Below are 17,852 nucleotides of genomic sequence, written 5' to 3'. Positions count from 1 at the left end.
GGATGTGCTGCTCAGGTCTTTTTCTTTGCTTTCTTGGTTGTAGGTGAGTTTTCCCTTCTTACCGTCATGGCCTACGACCGCTACATTGCCATCTGCAAGCCCCTGCACTACGGGAGCCTCGTGGGCAGCAGAGCTTGTGCCCAGATGGCAGCAGCTGCCTGGGGCAGTGGCTTTCTCAATGCTGTCCTGCACACGGCCAACACATTTTCCCTACCCCTCTGCCATGGCAATGCTGTGGACCAGTTCTTCTCTGAAATCCCCCACATCCTCAAGCTCTCCTGCTCACATGCCTACCTCAGGGAAGTTGGGGCACTTGTGTTTAGTGTTTCTTTAGTCCTTTGTTGTTTTGTTTTCATTGTGCTGTCCTATGTGCAGATCTTCAGGGCAGTGCTGAGGATGCCCTCTGAGCAGGGCCAGCACAAAGCCTTTTCCACGTGCCTCCCTCACCTGGCTGTGGTTTCCCTGTTTGTCAGTACTTCCATATTTGCCTACCTGAAGCCCCCCTCCATTTCCTCGCTATCCCTGGACCTGGTGGTCACACTTCTCTACTCGGTGGTGCCTCCAGCACTGAACCCCATCATCTACAGCATGAGGAACGAGGAGCTCAAGAATGCAGTGAGGAAACTCTTTCCATACATTCCTCTTAAGCATCCATGATGTGTTCAGAAGATGTATTCTTAATAATATGCAAATGTTTTGATTCACATTATATTGTATCATTTTTATCATTCCTAGTGTTATCATAACATTGTCATTAATAGTAATCCTATCAGAAATCAAAGGATATTTGGGAAAATGATAGAACATTTTTAAAATTATTTTTCTCTGTTAATATTTTAACAATATTTTATTTGTATTTTATAACGTAGTTCTCAGCATTCTGAATGTTATATTTTGTGTAATTTTTTACCATATCAGCTAATGTACACACTGATCCATGCTTCCTAGGTAGATAAAGACAATAAAGAAGTCAGCGGAAATTCATTGGTCTCAGTATCCCTCTCTTCCCTTCCCCTCTGGAGCTGGGGGAGCATCCCCAGCATGCAGGAGGGGCTCAGGGCCAAGAACCCAGCTGACACATGCAGGAGCAGCCCTGGTGGCCCTTGGGACTGCCCCTCACTGCCCGCTGGGCTCTGCCTCTCTGCTGCCTTCGGGTTGGGGCTGCTTCTTCCCTGGAGCCATGGCCATGGCCAGCAGCAGGACGTGGCCTTGTCACTGCTGCTCCCTTTGGCTTCCTCATTGTTCTCTTGTGCTTTCACATTCAACTAAGACTTGAGATCTCGTGTATCTTGCTGACAATCTTGTTGTCTGTACAGTGGCATCTCTTTCATTGCACAGCTCTTCCAAAGCTGGTGCTAGGAATATACCCAAGGAACTGCTGCATGAACGGACCTCTTGCTTTTCTGGCCTTCACTGTGGATCAGAATTTCACAGTGCTCAGTGTAGTGCTGGACTGGGAGTTCCCTTCTTGGCTGGCCATGGCTCAGCAAACAATAACTGGCCTTGACTGGCCTGGAACTGTCCCGGTTGTGCTTAGTCTGATGGCAAATAACATGCTGGAGAGGAATGTGGAGCTGCTCTGTGGCTGGGCCAGGCCTCTTGTGCTGGCCTGGGGAGCGGGGCTGCCCCTGCGGGGCACAGGCACTGTGTGCTGGGGATCTGCCAGGCAAGAGAGCAGGGCTCCTGCAGCTTCACAGACCTCCATCTCTTGAGCCGGGTCTGGCCCCAGCGTGGGGACTGCTGGGGAGGCCCAGAGCTGCCTTTGAGGCAGCAGCTGCGGTGCCTTGCAAGGGGCTGGGGCTGTGGTGGCCGTGCCCAGAGCCCTGCAGCAGCCTGTGGTGGGCACTGCCCTGGGGACAGCACAGCCTGGTCTGCTGGGCTTGGCTGGGGAGAGGGCAGGGAGGTGGGGAGAGGTGGGCAGGGGCTGGGCTGGGCTGGGCAGTGCCCGGCAGAGGGCAACAGCAGCATTAGGGAGTGGTGGCAGCATGCAGGGGAGGGCTCCCAGCAGGACTTGGTGCTGCAGAGCCAGGGCTGCGCCAAGGGAGCCCAGAGCTGCAGGGGCAGGGGAGAGGAGGCCGAGGGCCAGGGTGGCTGCTGCAGGGGCAGGGAGCTCAGCATGGTCCTTGCAGCCCCCTGCCCTGGGCCTGCCTCTGCCCTTGGGCTCGGCCCCGGCCTTGGCTCTGCTGGCAGGAGCGCTCTTGCCATGCGCTTCCTGGCCTCCCCTCGCCTGCGCACAGCTGCTGCCCACTCAGGCTGCTGCCACAAACGTGTCCTCACAAGCAGCACCACCCCTTGGGCTGCTTCTGCTGGCCTCCCCAACCCCACTGCCTTGACTCCTTGTCTCTACTGGGCCCCACCCCACCTTCCCCACCCAAATGTGTCTCTTGACTGTTGGCTCCATTCCCCTGCCCCATGGAATTACTGTGCTATGGCAGAACGTGTCTCCATTGGGCCGTCTACCAGACACAGCAATGAATACTATGAGCAGGACTAGAGGGGTCCTGCTTCAAGCCAGGGGGAGGCAGGGAGGAAAGGGAGAAACAGGTTTACTTGACTGTATATATTTAATGGCCTGGCACATCACACCCACAAATGTATCAGGCTCTACTGCACAACGGTGCACAGAGTACCCTAATGCCATCAAGCTAGAAAGAGGTAGAACCCACCTGTATTTCTGGAGTGACAGGGGCAGCCCATTAACTTTACTGGAGGCTGAAGTGAGTCTAACTGGGAAGGAATGGCAAAAGCACCCCACTGGGACTGGCCCAGAGGCTATGTGCATCCTTGGCATTGACTGCTTTAGGAGAGGGAATTCTGAGTTTCAAGAGGGCACCACCGGTGGGGCTTTGGCAGAGCTGCCTTGGAGACAAAGGACATGAAACAGTTGTCTACCTTGTTTGGCCTTCCACAGAATCCTTCTGTTGGGGGTTTGCTGAGGGTTGAAGAACAGCAGGTGCCAATGGCTACCATGGTGGCGCACCTGAGGCAGCATCGCGCTAACCGAGACTCCCTGATTGCCATCCATGAGCTGGGTCATCGACTGGAGAGCCAAGGTGTAGATGCAGAGCTTGGGAGCATGGTTTAGTGATGGACTTGTCAGCAGTAAGATAAATTTGCCTGACCTGGGTTACACGTCCCAGAGTAGTGTCAGGCACATTGCAATTCTTTTTACCTTCTGCATCTATAGCACAGGAAGAAGGACTTTGCCCTGCTCCATTGACTGGGGAGGTCTTTTCACATTACTCAATTTAGGTTTCTGTGTCTGGAAGGGGAAAATTTTCCCAAAGAGGCCAAGATCATGGGTACAGCTACAGCCAATAAAAATATATTTTCTTTAGTTTTCACCCTGAGTTTTCCACAGACGATCCAAGAGAGTCCATGGATGTCCAGGTGTCTACTGAGATTCAGGCTGAATTTCTCAGGATTCAATGGTCATTTCAATCTTTTTATTTTATTTTATTTTATTTTATTTTATTTTATTTTATTTTATTTTATTTTATTTTATTTTTTGTTTTGTTTTGTTTTGTTTTGTTTTGTTTTATTTTATTTTAATTATCTGAACACAACCCTGACTTATCTCAGAAAGGGTTTCATGTGCTAGGCTGGGCTGCAGTTACAGGGACAAAGACCACTGCTGGCAGTGGAGCTGTCAGACCTCCAGTCTCTGCTTTTCCTCCTGATGCAGGTCTCCATAGAAGTCACCCTGGATGAAGAACAATAGGAGAATGATCATCCAAACTGAAATGCAACAACATTCAGCCTTTGAAACAAGAAAATATATTTATTATTTGCTTTGTGAAATCTTTTCCCTTAACTACGTCATGGAAGCTCTGCAGTTAACAGCACAAGGCATGAAACCTTGAAGAAAACTATGGAGGAGATGTTAGGAATTTTTGCATTTTAATGAGTTCCACGGTGTATTTTGGTGCTGAGTCTATGAAGCTCAGGTACTGAGAGGAGAATGATGCAACTGCTAGAGAAAGTAAAGTCAGAAGGAAAAGCTGAAGTGACTTGGAGTATTAATGGGCCCCACTGAGGGCTGTTACTAACAAAGCCTCTCCAGGGACTAGTTAGGGTAGATAATTGGAGATCATGATTGCAGATAGGCAAAGCACTGTGCTGAGAAAAGTCTTTCTTGGTTTTGGTGATGCAGAAGAGCCAAGGCCTGACCCCTGGAACAGGGAGAGGAGATCCTGCACCCCCAAGTCCGGCTCAAGGCTCTTGCTGGGGTCTGTGGGCTGTGGTGGGCAGTGGGATGTCATGAGAAGAACAGTGGTATGACACCTCTGAGCTGCTGCACAGGGTTGCAAGAAATCAATGAGGCCCCATCACAAGGAATATAACATATCTCCTCCTAAGCTACTGCCAAGGGGAGAAAAACTTCACAGCTGTTAGGGCCTTCCTTTTTTACCAGCACCCTCTGCCTTCTCCTCTGCAGGCTTTCCAATGCTGTCCCACATATTGCCCTATTTTATTGAAGTCTGCAGGCACCCATCTCTGTTCGCCATCTTGCTTTCATGCCTTGCTTTTACTGATGTCTCGTCAGCCCTCACCAGCTGTTCGTTGAAACACAAAGCCAGGGTCTGATCAGAGGGTGACCTCTGGCACCACAGCATGACCCTTTGAGATACATTTCTTCCTCCTCGTGGCCAATATGTAACTTCCAATGTATACTCCATGGAAGTTTTTCTCTCCTGCTCTTTCCTACTACAAAAAGGAAGCACCTTCAAGGAAAAAAACCCTCCTGAAGTAGGCATCCCAACCCAGCAGGCTCCTTGTGGCCTCTCAGCCAACCAGACACAAGTCACCTCAGCAGCAGCTTCCAAGCCAGGGGCCTGCTGCTGGCCTTGCAGCTTCTTGGCTACACACAGCCAAGCCTTGCGCCTGTTGCTGTGCAGTCATGGACTCAAGCAGAAGGGACAGGACAACCCATGTTGGGGCCTTCTTTCTGCCTGGGTCCTCCTGGCTCTGGAGGCAGAGGGGATCCCCCAGTCAGCATGCCAAGCAGGTGCCTTCTGCTGGCCTAACAGGGCCACTGCCACATGTCAGCCCAAAAGTGCAGATCCCAGGAAGAAGGCAAGGGTGACCTGCCACCTCCAGACAGAAATGACCTCACAGTCCCTTTCTGTGACACATTCCTGCTGCTGCCCTATCAAGTGCAGAGACAGAAGTGACCTCACATTCACTGCCACAGTCACATTGCTCCTGCTGGGGCAGGAGATCCTGACGCAGAGCTGACCTCTCTCTTGTATCGTAGGGAGTAGAATTTACCATTCTGTGTTAGAGATTAAGCAAAGTTTATGTTGGAAGATTTAGTGTTCTGTTTTTGGTGTCATGTTTCTGGTTACGGTATGGGCAAGCATTAAGGTTTAGGGTTTTGTTTAGGTCTGACAAGAAGGCTAGGGATAAACAGAGCATTTTGATGGTAGTGTTAAGGGCAGGGATCATGGTGATCAAGAGAGTAAAGGGAAGGAAAGGGGACTATGGGCTGAGTTTTTCTTCAGGTGATATTTTGAGTTCTGCTTTCCAATAGTGGATTCCTGTCAGGATGTTGCACTAATGTTTAGGTTTAAGGATTATTGTTTTTTTTTGAAAATAGTTTACAGGCCCTACAAGAATTTCTGAAATCAGTTTTACAGCAGCATCAACATTACAGGAACCCTCTTATCTCTACAAAGTTAAGTTTCTGAGCTCCTCTTCCCTTCCTCTTCCCTCCTCCAAATCTCACATCTCTCCTGGCCAGGATACTCCTGACCTCGCCATATCAGTCATTTAACTGAGATCAGATTTCTGATGGCTGCTATTATATCAGAGTACCTGTCTCATCTCTGTTGGCTACTCTATTCTGTGGTATTAGACTGCTCTAGACTCTATATTCCAGACTCTGTTGGCTATTCTAGTCTGTTACTATGAAAGCCTCCCATGGGAATTTTTTGGGCAGATAACTGCAAGCCATGATTATAGACAAGAAAAGGCACTGTGCTGAGAAATCTTGGTTTGTTTTGGTGAATCAGAAGGTGAAGGCCTAACCCCAGCCACTGGAGGGGAGATTTTGCACCCCCAGCACCCTTATGTCTCACTCTTCCTGGGGTCTGTGGGGCAGAGGGTGATGCCCACAATATCATCTGAAGGACAGTGGTATGACACTTTCCAGCATTTGCGAAGGGTTGAAAGGAGAATTCATAGTCCCAATGCCATGAGTAAAACACATCTTCTCATAAGCCATGGCCAAGGGGACAAAGATGTCAGTGCTGCTGCAGCCTTCCATTCTTGTCAGAGCCCTCTGCCTTCTCCTCTGCACGCTTTCCTGTGCTGTCCCACACTTCCCTGAAGGCTGCAGACAGACACTTCTCTTCCCCACCTTGCTCTCACTCTGGTATTCCCATGATTTCACTGCTGCCTCTCCACTCTCACCAGCTGTTCCTTCAAACACAAGGGCATGGGCTGATCCAAACTCCCTCTGGGTGACCTCTGGACCCACAGTACAAGTGCCAGTGCCTTACCTCCAAGTCAAGAATTTCATCTGACTATCGAATCTAAATCTACCCTCTTGAAGTTTAAAACCATTCCCCTTGTCCTATGATAGAGTCATCGAAATCATAAAAGCACAAATTTGGAAAGGACCTACAAGACCATTTAGTCCAACCTTCCTATCACTAATACTACTCACTAAGCTACTAAGCCATATCTCCTAGCAACTTGTCCTGGTGCTTCTTGAACACTGAGGGTCAGTGATTCCACCATGTCCCTGAGCAGACCATTCTAGTTCCCGACTACTCTTTCAGAGAAAAAGTTTTTCATGATATCTAATCTAAACATCCCCAGGCACAACTTGTGGCCATTTCCTCGAATCCTATCATTAGTTAGTTATCTGAGAGAAGAGGCTGACCCCCACTTCATCACAACCTCTCTTCAGGAAGTTGTAGAGTGCAATGAGGTCTCCCCTGAGCCTCCTCTTTGCCAAAGGAAATAATCCTAGTTCTCTTAGCCTCTTCTCATAAGACCTGTGCTCTAGCCCCCTCAACAGTTTGGTTTCCCTTCTCTGGACATATTCCAGGACCTCGATGTCCTTCTTGTAATGAGTGGCCCAAAACTGAACACAGTGCTCGAGGTGTGGCCTCACCAGAGCCGAGTACAGGAGGATGATCACCTCCCTGCTCCTGCTGGCTGATCTATTTCTAATACAGGCCAGAAAACCCTTGGTCTTCTTGGCCACCTAGGCACACGGCTGGCTCATGTTCAGCCGAGCATCCATCAACACTTCCAGGTCCTTTTCCTCTTCACAGTCTTCTAGCCAGTCTGCCCCAAGCCTATAGTGTTGCATGGAGTTATTGTGGCCAAAGTGCAGGACCCTGCACTTGGCCTTGTTGAACCTCATCCCATTCACCTCAACCCAGAAATCCAGCCTATCCAGGTCCCTCTGAAGGGCCACCTACAGATCCTCAGACAGATCAACACTACCTCTCAACTTGGTGTCATCTGCAGACTTACTGAGGGTACACTCAATCCCCTCATCTAGGTCATCAATAAAGATATTAAACAAGACAGGTTGTAGTACCAACCCCTGGGGGACACCACTTGTAAGGATGCCAGCCGGACTAACCAAAAATCTTGTTTAAAATCTCTGAGGAGAGCCTTTGTGAGCTTCACAAGGACAACGGTAGCAGTGTCACAGATAATCATAGAAACATGGGAACATAGAATCATACATATAGAATGGTTTGGGTTGGAAGGGACCTTAAAGATCCTCTTATTCCAACCATCCTCCTGCTAGACCTGGTTGCTCAAAACTCATTGCAACCTATTTGAACACTTCCAGGGATGGGACATTCACAGCTTTTCCAGGAAACCTGTTCCAATGCCTCACCATCCTCAGAGGAAAGAATTTCTTCCATATATCTAATTTAAACCTGCCCTCTTTTAGTTTAAAGTCATTACTCCTTGTCCCTTCACTACACTCCCAGACAAAGACTGTCTCCCCAGCTTTCCTGTAGGTCCTCTCTAAGTACTGGAAGGTTGCTCTAAGGTTTCTCCGGTGCTGAGTAGTACCAGTTCTCTCAGCGTGCCTTCATAGCAGAAGTGCTCCAGCCCCTTGATCGCCTTTGTGGCCCTCCTCTGGACCTCTTCAAATAATTCCATGTACTCGAACTGCCGCGTTAAACCACAGAAGTCTTTTTGGCACACGGTGTGGGGCACAAAGGGTTGAGATAAGGACAGATCTTACCACAGAGTGCTAAAGTTAAATTGTTATAAACATTAGACCAGTTTAATAGTTGCTGATCACAAGGTCGACATTTTGGATTTCAGGTCTGTTGGGCTTGTTTTCAGAAATGTGTTGTATAGCACATTACTTACTGCACGTGTTCCCATTGTGCTCTTTATCATTCCTGGGTCTGGTTTAAAGTTATTTTGCTGTGTTGTGTAGCACTGGCTTATGAGTCAGGAAAATTACTGGTCATGTGACAAATCTGTTCTTTGTACTGAGCATTGCCATCACCTCCATACCTCAGGAACCATCACTCAGAAACTATTAAGAACTACACTCTTCACCTTTTTGCTTTAAGGAGCTAATCTAGGGGAGGAAAAGGGAGGGACACTTCTCCACTTCTTCACCTCCCCCTTCTCCTCCAGGCTAATTACACTAGCTCTACAAAGCTTTGGATACCCATGGGATGGTCCTACTGTGATGTCTCCTGAATATCTTTCAGCTATTGTTTATGGATAAACAACTCTTGTAGAATGCCTTCCTGAGACCTGCCGCAAGGCAGGAGACTTAGGATTGGCAGGGAGCATGGGAGGATCTGGGCAGAAACCTAGAGCAGTGGGCACCTCCAGTGCTTTGGAACTTCCCCTCTGAGCCCGTGCAGAATCCTTAAAAACTGCAGAAGTGCTTGAAAAGGAGGGGTTATCACCTTGGCAATTCCAAAGGGAATTCCAAGGGGAGTCTCAGTCAGTGCCGCTCCAACCCCTGGGACAGGCCCTGCAGCTACTCCAACACCTCTGACATGTCCCGCAGCGACTCCAGCCCCAGTGACAGGCCCCAGGTCTAGTCTGGGGACTAGACCAGACCCCCCAGGTCTGCTCTTGCTAGGCCAGAGCACCAACCTGTGCCAGGATCTCTTGCCTCTACATGCAACAGAAAAAAAGTGGGTGTGAAAATCAGGCTCCTGAGAATGGAAAAGAACTCAGGTCAGACTGTTCTGTGGCTGGGCCAGGCCTCTTGTGCTGGCCTGGGGAGCGGGGCTGGCCCTGCGGGGCACAGGCACTGTGTGCTGGGGATCTGCCAGGCAAGAGAGCAGGGCTCCTGCAGCTTCACAGACCTCCATCTCCTGGCACCATGGACACCTCCTTGCTCAACGCATCCAGCAGAGAAACACGTATTCGCCACCTGCTTTCTCTTCTTTTAGAGGAACTGGGGACAGAATAGCAAAACCAAGTAAAACTCACAAATTGTGAGCCACAGAAGGCCCTGATGCTGTGCAAGAAATGCTCAAAAACAGCAACCACATCTGTGGGTGACCATCACTGGTCACACAACCAAAACACTGTACCACAAGGGGCTGCTTTGCAGAGAGTAACTGCCCCAGCCAGAGCAAGTACAGGGCCCCTGATGGAAAAAGAAGACTCCCTCTGAGCTCTGGAAGGAGCCAGGAAGGTGCTAATAAGCACCAGGACAATTGAGAAAGCCCAAAGGCCTTTCTGAAGGGTCACTGAGTGCCACCTGAGAGGCAGTGCTGGGCAGTGGGGAGGGCCAGGAGAAAGACTTGTGAGAAGGCTCTGAGAAAAAAGGAAATCCATGGCTTTTGCAGATCCTTAAAGTCCTGCCTGAGTCCCCAAATGGAAAGCAGGGTATGTCTGTGGGTGGAGGAGTAGCCAAATCTTGGGACTGGGACAGGGCTGAAAGGTCTGTGCGTGAAGCTGGGCTGATGGAGAAATGTCCACCCTGCATGTGTGCCTCAGCCTGGGAGCAGGGGCCTGCCCGCGGTGCAGGATGGCTGGGCTGTGCTCAGCCATGCCCCAGGAGATGACCTTGCTCTCTTCCTCCCCACCACTCCCCACACGGGGCAGGCCCTCAGGAAACACCCCTGAGCCTGGAGATGCACCAACCTGCTGCACTGAGGTGCCACTACTGCAGGGGCAGAGGGGAGGCTTGGAGAGACACGTGGGGCCTGCGGGCAAGAGTAGTGTGGCCTGGGGAAGTGAGTGCCTGGGAAAAGTTACCCTGGAGCCATAGGAGCCATTCTGGAAAGAAAACTTGTAGGCAGGAACCACACTTTTGTGGCAGTGCAGAGCTGCTGGGCACACTGTGCAGGGTGCTCTAATGGACTTTTGTGTCCTTTCCATCGTGTCTTAAGTGCCACTTTTCTCAGGAATAGAGCAGCCAACAGAGGTGTGATGGATACTCTGAGATCATGAAAGCCACCAGAAAGCTGATCCCAATGAGATGTCTGATATGGGGAGGTCAGGAGAAGGCTGGACAGGAGAGATGTAAGATTTGGAGGAGGGAATAAGGGCTTGGCCAGCAGAAATTAAGGATTTTGTAGAGGTAAGATGGTTCAGGTTAAGCTCTTGCTGCTGTAACCATGACTTAAAACAGTCATATGAGACCCTTCCCCACTTTCAATCAGTAAACTTAAGTCACAAATCTGAATGATACTCCACACCCTGACAGGAATCCACTACTCCAATGTCTGAACTCAAAGATTCCCTTGAAGTCAAAACTCAGCCCATAACCTCTTTCTCTTAACTTTACTCTATTGCTCACCCTGATCCCTGACCTTAACACTAGCATTAAAAGGCTCTCTTTAACCCTGGATTTCTAGGCAGACCAGAACAAAATCCTAAATCGCAAAGCTTGCCAATAATTTAACCACTGGCTTGACACCCCAGGCAGCACACAAAAGTCTTCCACTAAAATTTTACCTAAACTCTAACTCAGAAAGGTGAGCCTTGTTCCCTAATGCCATACATGAACACCTAACAGCCAAAGCCCCTGTTCCTGTGCATTAACCTCATCACCTTCAGCCTCTCTCCTGAACCTTGACTTCAGGTGCTTGGCCCCTTGTTGCAGGAGAAGAACTGTGAGGCTGCTGTGCAGTTGCTTGGCATTCAAAGATGAACGTGAGGGGCCATGGGTCTGATCAGCTTGTGGGCCACAAGGAGGAGATGGGTGGGAATCCTATGAACCCTACCTCAGGATCTCCTGCCTCTGCAGGAGGAATGTGACTGTGGCAGTGACTGTGAGGTCACTTCTGTCTCTGCACTTGATAGGGCAGAAGCAGGAACGTGTCACGCAAAGGGACTGTGAGGTCACTTGTGTCTGGAGGTGGCAGGTCTCCCTTGACATAGACCTGGGAGCTGCACTTTTGGGCTGACGTCTGGCAGTGGCCCTGCTAGGCCAGCAGAAGGCACCTGCTTGGCATGCTGACTGGGGGATCCCCTCTGCCTCCAGACCCAGGAGGACCCAGGCAGAAAGAAGGCCCCCAGATGGGTTGTCCTGTCCCTTCTGCTTGAGTCCATGACTGCACAGCAGCAGGCACAAGGCTTGGCTGTGTCTCCAGAAGAAGCTGCAAGGCCAGCAGCAGGCCCCTGGCTTGGAAGGTGCTGCTGAGGTGACTTGTGTCTGCTTGGCTGAGAGGCAGCAAGGAGCCTGCTGGGTTGGGATGCCTACTTCAGGAGTAGTTTCCACCCTGGTGGAGCTTTCTTTGGTAGTAGGAAATAGCAGGAGAGAAAAATGTCCATGGAGTATACATTGGAAGTTACACGTTGTCCACGAGGAGGAAGAAATGTCCCTCAAAGGGTCGTGCTGTGGTGCCAGAGGTCACCCTCTGATCAGACCCTGGCTTTGTGTTTCAAGGAACAGCTGGTGAGGGATGAGGAGACATGGGTGAAAGCAAAAAATGAGAGCAAGATGTCGAACAGAGATGGGTGTCTGCAGACGTCAAGGAAATAGGGGGAAGTGTGGGACAAAATAGGAAAGCCTTCAGAGGAGAAGGCAGAGAGTGCTGGTAAAAGTGGAAGGCCTCAACAGCCCTAAGGTTTTTGTCACCTTGGCTAGAGCTTATGAGGAGATATGCTATATTCATTGTGATGGGGCCTCATTGATTTCTTTCAACCCTGTGCATCAGCTCGGAATTGTCATACCGCTGTTCTTCTCATGGCATCACACTGCCCACCACATCCCACAGATCCCTAGGAAAAGCCCCGAGCCAGACGTGGGGGAGCAGGATTTTCTCTCCCAGTAGCTGGTGGCAGGCTTCAGCCCTTCTGCTTTATCAAAGCAAACAAAGACCTTTCTCTGCACAGTGCCTTTGCCTGTCTGTAATCATGGCCTCCAATTATCTGCCCTAACAAGTCTCTGGGGAGGTTGTCTTAGTAATAACCCTCAGTGGCGCTAATTAATACTCCAAGTCACTTCAACTTTTCCTTCTGACTTTACTTGCTCAAGCGGTTACATCATTGTCCTCTCAGTACCTGAGCGTCACAGGCTCAGCACCAAAATACAGCATGGACCTCATTAGAAGGAAGAAACTCCTAGCATCTCCTCTGTATTTTTGTCCAGGACTTCAAGACTTGTACAACTATTTGGAGAGTTTTCATGGTATATTTAAGGAGGAAGATTGCATAAAGCACCTAATAAAAACCTCTTCTCATCTTAAAGGATGCTTTTTGTCGAATTTCAGTTTGAGGTACTACTCTCTAATTGGTATTGATCCAGGGTGTCTCCTTCGGAGATGTGCTTGGGGAGGAAAAGGAGACTCTGGAGGTCTGACACTGCATGGACAGCCTTGCTCCTCACCACCCCAGCCCTGCCATTTCTCTCAATGGCCACCTGGTGCTTGCTTCTCATTTCCTTACACCAGACTTCACTCAAGGCTGCAGCTGGATGCTATGGCCCCTTTGCAGCAGCTTCTACCTGCTTTCCTAAGAGATGTGGCTGTACACAGGTGCAGAAGGGTCTTTCTAATTTCCAACCAAAGCAAATGAAAACATGCAGCAATTAAAAAAAAAAAAAAAAAGTAAAATAAAATAAAATAAAATAATAAAAAAAAAAACAACCTTCTCATCTTCTATTTCTTCTCTGAGGTTTACCTTCCCAAAAGATTGAATGTACAAGAAGTATTTTATAGTGATAGATATGAAATTATGAACAATAGTATTAGCATTGATCCATACCATATGACTTCAAAGATGAAGTATGAGGTTCTTGCTAAGGAAAAAAATTACAGGCTGCTGATAGATGGGCAAGCTGGGCTGTTTCTACCTGAAGCTCAAAGCAGCAACTGGGTCAGTGAGAGCAGTCTGAATGATCAGATTAAGAGGAGGGCAAACCAGAACCTTGGGAAGTGCGTAGGTGCAGATAGGCAGCTGGAAAAGCTACATTGAGCATTGTCTGTTTAATCAAAACTTGTGGATGTGCCTGGAAGATGAGGGAGCACATCATGACAGACTATGAGAGGACAATGCAACTACAGATGAACACCAGTATTTCTTCTCCTGCGATGAAAATACATCCTGAAAATTCACATTTCTTCATGGTAGAAACTACACTGTGTGACATTTTATGGAAGGGATTGAATCATTTGAAGTGATGAGTAGTTGCTCTATTAGTAAAGTACTAATGACATTACTGGGTATTGACACAGAACTTTGCTGTCTGACCATAAGCAATCAGGGAAAACCACCAGAGACCCGGTTGTATTTGAAGTACTTCCCTGGATTTGCAGCTATCAGAAAGGGCTTTCAGGAGACCGGAGCCTTTTGAGGGATTCAGGTGCAGCCAGGTGGAGTTCAAGGGTACCTCTACTGCTGGCAGTGGTCTTTACCCCTGCAACTACAGCCCAGTCCAGCACATAAAACCTCTTCAAAGACAACACCCCTTCTTCAGTGAATTTCGGAGATTGACCTAAAGCTGAAATGGCCATTGGGAACCCAAGATACTCTTCTTTGTTCCTAGTAGACAGCTGAGCATCCATTTACCATCGTGGGACATCTGTGGAAAATTCAGGTTGCAAGACTCAAGAATAGGAAACTTCAAATAACTAGGATACAACCCATCAGCTTGCCGCACTTTGGGAATGCATCCCCTTCCAACTATGGGAATGAAAGTGCGAAATGCACTGAATCGTGTTTCCCCAAAAGTACGGGAGTTTCCATCACTGGAGATACAAAAGCCCATCTGGAAATGGGCCTGGGCTGCCTGGTTTAGGTGTCCATGCTTGGCTAGTGTGGATGGCTACATGGGCTTTGGAGGTCCCCTCCACTCTCAGTGAACCTATCACTCTGCAGTGCCTGGCAGTGTTTCTGAGAACTTCTCTACAGTATCTTCAAACCTGGTGGACACTGGGTGCTCATGGGGCATAGGATCTTTTGGGGATGAATGTCCCATATGGCTGCTTCCCAAGCTGGGCCTTGCCCAGGGTCAGTCCCCTGCAGGGGAGAAAATGGCCCTTCTCCTGTTGGCTTTTCATGGCCTTCCTCTCAATACATGCTCTTCTCATCCTTGAACACTTTTACTGAATACGGAGGTCTAGGAGTACTAGAGTACAGAATAGAAAACAGAGTAGTAGGAGTGCTGAGAAGTCAAAGGTGACCTGCCACCTCCAGACACAAGTGACCTCACAGTCCCTTTGCGTGACACGTTCCTGCTGCTGCCCTATCAAGTGCAGAGACAGAAGTGACCTCACAGTCACTGCCACAGTCACATTCCTCCTGCAGAGGCAGGAGATCCTGAGGCGGAGCTGAACTTTCTCTAGCCCCCTAGGTACCTGTTTTTCTCTTTCTTGGTTAGAGACTAAGCAAAGTTTTAGTGGGAGTGTGTGTTGTTCTGCTTGTGGTGTCGTGTCTGTGGTTAAGGTATGGACAAGCTCTACGGTTTAGGGTATTTTTAAGTCTGCCAAGGAGTCTAGGGTTAAACAGAGAGTTTTCATGTTACTGTTAAGGGAAGGCATTAGGTTTAGCAAGAGAAAAAAAAAAAAGAAAAAAAAAAAGAAAAAAAAAAGATTCCTTTCTGAGTATTGTAGTAGCATTTAGGTTTAGGCATTAAAATTACTGGCTCATGTAAGGTAAGGGCTATATGTGACTAGTTTAAGTCAGTGCTACCACAGCATCCACATTACATAAACCCTCTTACTTCTATGAAATCATAAGTTTCTGGTGGCCAAGCTCTTCTTCCCACCCCAACATATCACATCTCTCTTGTCCAGGCTGCTCTTGACCTCCCCGTATCTTATTGGGATCAGCCTTCTGATGACATTCACAATTGCAGAGTATCTGTCTCACCTCTGTTGGCTCCTCCATTCCTGAGACAGTAGTGGCATGGTAGTTAGAAGAGAAAAGGACACAAAGATCCTTAGGAGCATCCTGCACAATGTGCACATCAGTTCTGCACTGCCACAAAACTGCGCTTCCTACCTACAAATTTTGTTTCCAGAATGGCTTCTATGGAATCAGCGTTATTTTTTTCTCTCATGCATGTTTCTGTTTTGGATATGCAGAGATGGAATAAGGAAAGTTAAGGAACAGATGGAACTGATCTTCTCAAGGGATGCAAGGAATAATAGGAAGGGATTCTACAGATACACTGCTCAGAAAAGAATGGCCAAGGAGAGTGTACGCGCTCTGATGGATGAGAAGGGTGCACTGGTAATGACAGACATGGAGAAGGCTGAGGGACTCAACAACATCATTTCTTCAATCTTCCCTGCCAGTCAGGTTTCCCAAGTCTTTCATTTCCCTGAACCTGTAGATGGAGGCTGGGAGGGCAAAGTCCAACCTGGTGGGAGTTAAGAGCAGGTCCAAGGCCACCTGATGACACTAAACAGGTACATGTCTATGGGGCCTGATAGCATGCATCCCAGGGTCCTGAGGGAACTGGCTGATGTAGTTGCCAAGCCTCTCTCCATCATACTTGGTGGCTGATCATTCTGCAGAAGAGAAGGCTCCAGGGTGACCTCTTTGTGGCCTTTCAGAACTCAAAGGAGACTTCTAGAAAAGATGGAGAGTGACTCTTTGCTCAGTCGTATGACAGGACAAGAGGGAAATGTTTTTAAAGTAAAAGACTAGAGATTTAGACTAGAGATTAGGAGGAAACTCTTCACCCAGAGGCTGTTGAAGCACTGGAACAGGTTGCTGAGAGACCTTAGGGATGCCCCATCCTTGGAACTGATCAAGAGCATGTGAGATGAGGCCCTGGGCTACCTGATCTCATGGGGGGCATCCCTGCTTATGGCGTCCATGGACCGGGGCTTGGAACTAGATGCCTCTAAGGTCCCTTCCAACAGGAGCCATTCTCTGATTCTATGGTCTCACGAGCTATACCTCAAGCATGACTCCCATCCCATCAGCCTTCCTGTGGTCTCTCACCTGACCAGAACAGAAGGTGCCTCACCATCATCTTCAATGCCTTGTGCATGCTTCTGCCCTTTATGGTCCCTAACTGTACCCCATTCCTCCTGCAGGTCCGTCAGCTCCAGAGACAGAAGTGACCTCCCAGCCTCCTTCACAGCCACGTGCCTCCTGCAGGCCCAGCACATCCTGAGGCACACCTGACCTCATCCCAGTATTCCCAACCAGCTCCTCCTTGTGGCCTCTGATCTGATCACATACCTGTCACCTCACATGCCTCTTCCAATGCCATGGGACTGCTGCAGGACCTCACAGTGCCTACCCTACCCCAAGGGGACAAGCAGCTGAAGTTAGGGATAGCAGTGGGGTTGAGGATGAGACGTGCTGTGTGCATGGTGGAGGGCTTTGGGGGTTAGATGATCAGGTTAATGTTTAGGAAGTACAGGTCACCCTCCAGGGTTAAGGGAATGGCAAAGGCTTCAAGTGAGGGACTATGGTTCTGTTCAAGGTGCCTTCTCAAGGTCTGGGATAAGGACAAGTTTTGAGGTTTTTAATTTAGGTTTGGTTAGAGAGCTAGGTTTAAGGCTGGCATTTTGTCCTGGTTTCAGTTAGCACAGAATTAATTTTCTTCCTAGTAGCTGGTGGAATGCTGTGTTTTGGCTTAGGATGAGAAGAGTGCTGATAACACCCCGATGTTTTCATTGTTGCAGAGCAGTGCTTATACCAAGCCAAGGACATCTCAGCCTTTTGCTCTGTCCTGCCAACAGGCAGGCTGGGGGTGCAGTAAGAGCTGGGAGGGGACAGACCCAGGACAGGTGACCCAAACTAGCCAAAGGGGTATTCCATACCATCTGACGTCATGCTAAACAATATATAGGGGTGGCTAGCCGGGGGGAGGGGGCTGGACTGCTCGGGGTTAGGCTGGGCATCGGTCAGCGGGTGGTGAGCAATTGCATTGTGCATCACTTGTTTGTACATACTATTATTAGTAGTATTATTATCGTCATTGTATTATTGTCATTGTTATTGTTATTGTTATTGTTATTGTTATTGTTATTGTTATTGTTATTTTCCTGTCTTATTAAACTGTCTTTATCTCAACTCATGGGCTTCACTTTCCATTTCTCTCCCCCGTCCCAGAGAGGGAGGGGGGAGGGTGAGCGAACGGCTGCGTGGTGTTTAGCTGCCGGCCGGGTTAAACCACGACACACCGGTAAAACCACAGGGTGGCACATAGTGTGTGCCCACCATATCTCCTTTCCTGCCCTTTAATTCCAGGGAGGGGCCCCATTTCTCCCAACACCAGAGCAGCATAGGGATAGGGATCGCGTGATTACTGATGCTCTTATGACTTCTTTCTCTTCGTCCTCCTACTCATATGATAGCCCAGCTTTTCTGAAGACTGCCTCATCCTCAGACTAACTGACTTTCACATCCATTGTTTTTTCTTGCATATAGGAGGAAGTCATACAGACAGAGCTTGGTTTTCTGGCTCAGACACAGGG

This window comes from Aythya marila (genome assembly GCF_965140915.1).
Source record: "Aythya marila genome assembly, chromosome: 28".
Classification (NCBI taxonomy): domain Eukaryota; kingdom Metazoa; phylum Chordata; class Aves; order Anseriformes; family Anatidae; genus Aythya; species Aythya marila.
Note: the sequence above shows the minus strand (reverse complement) of the source record.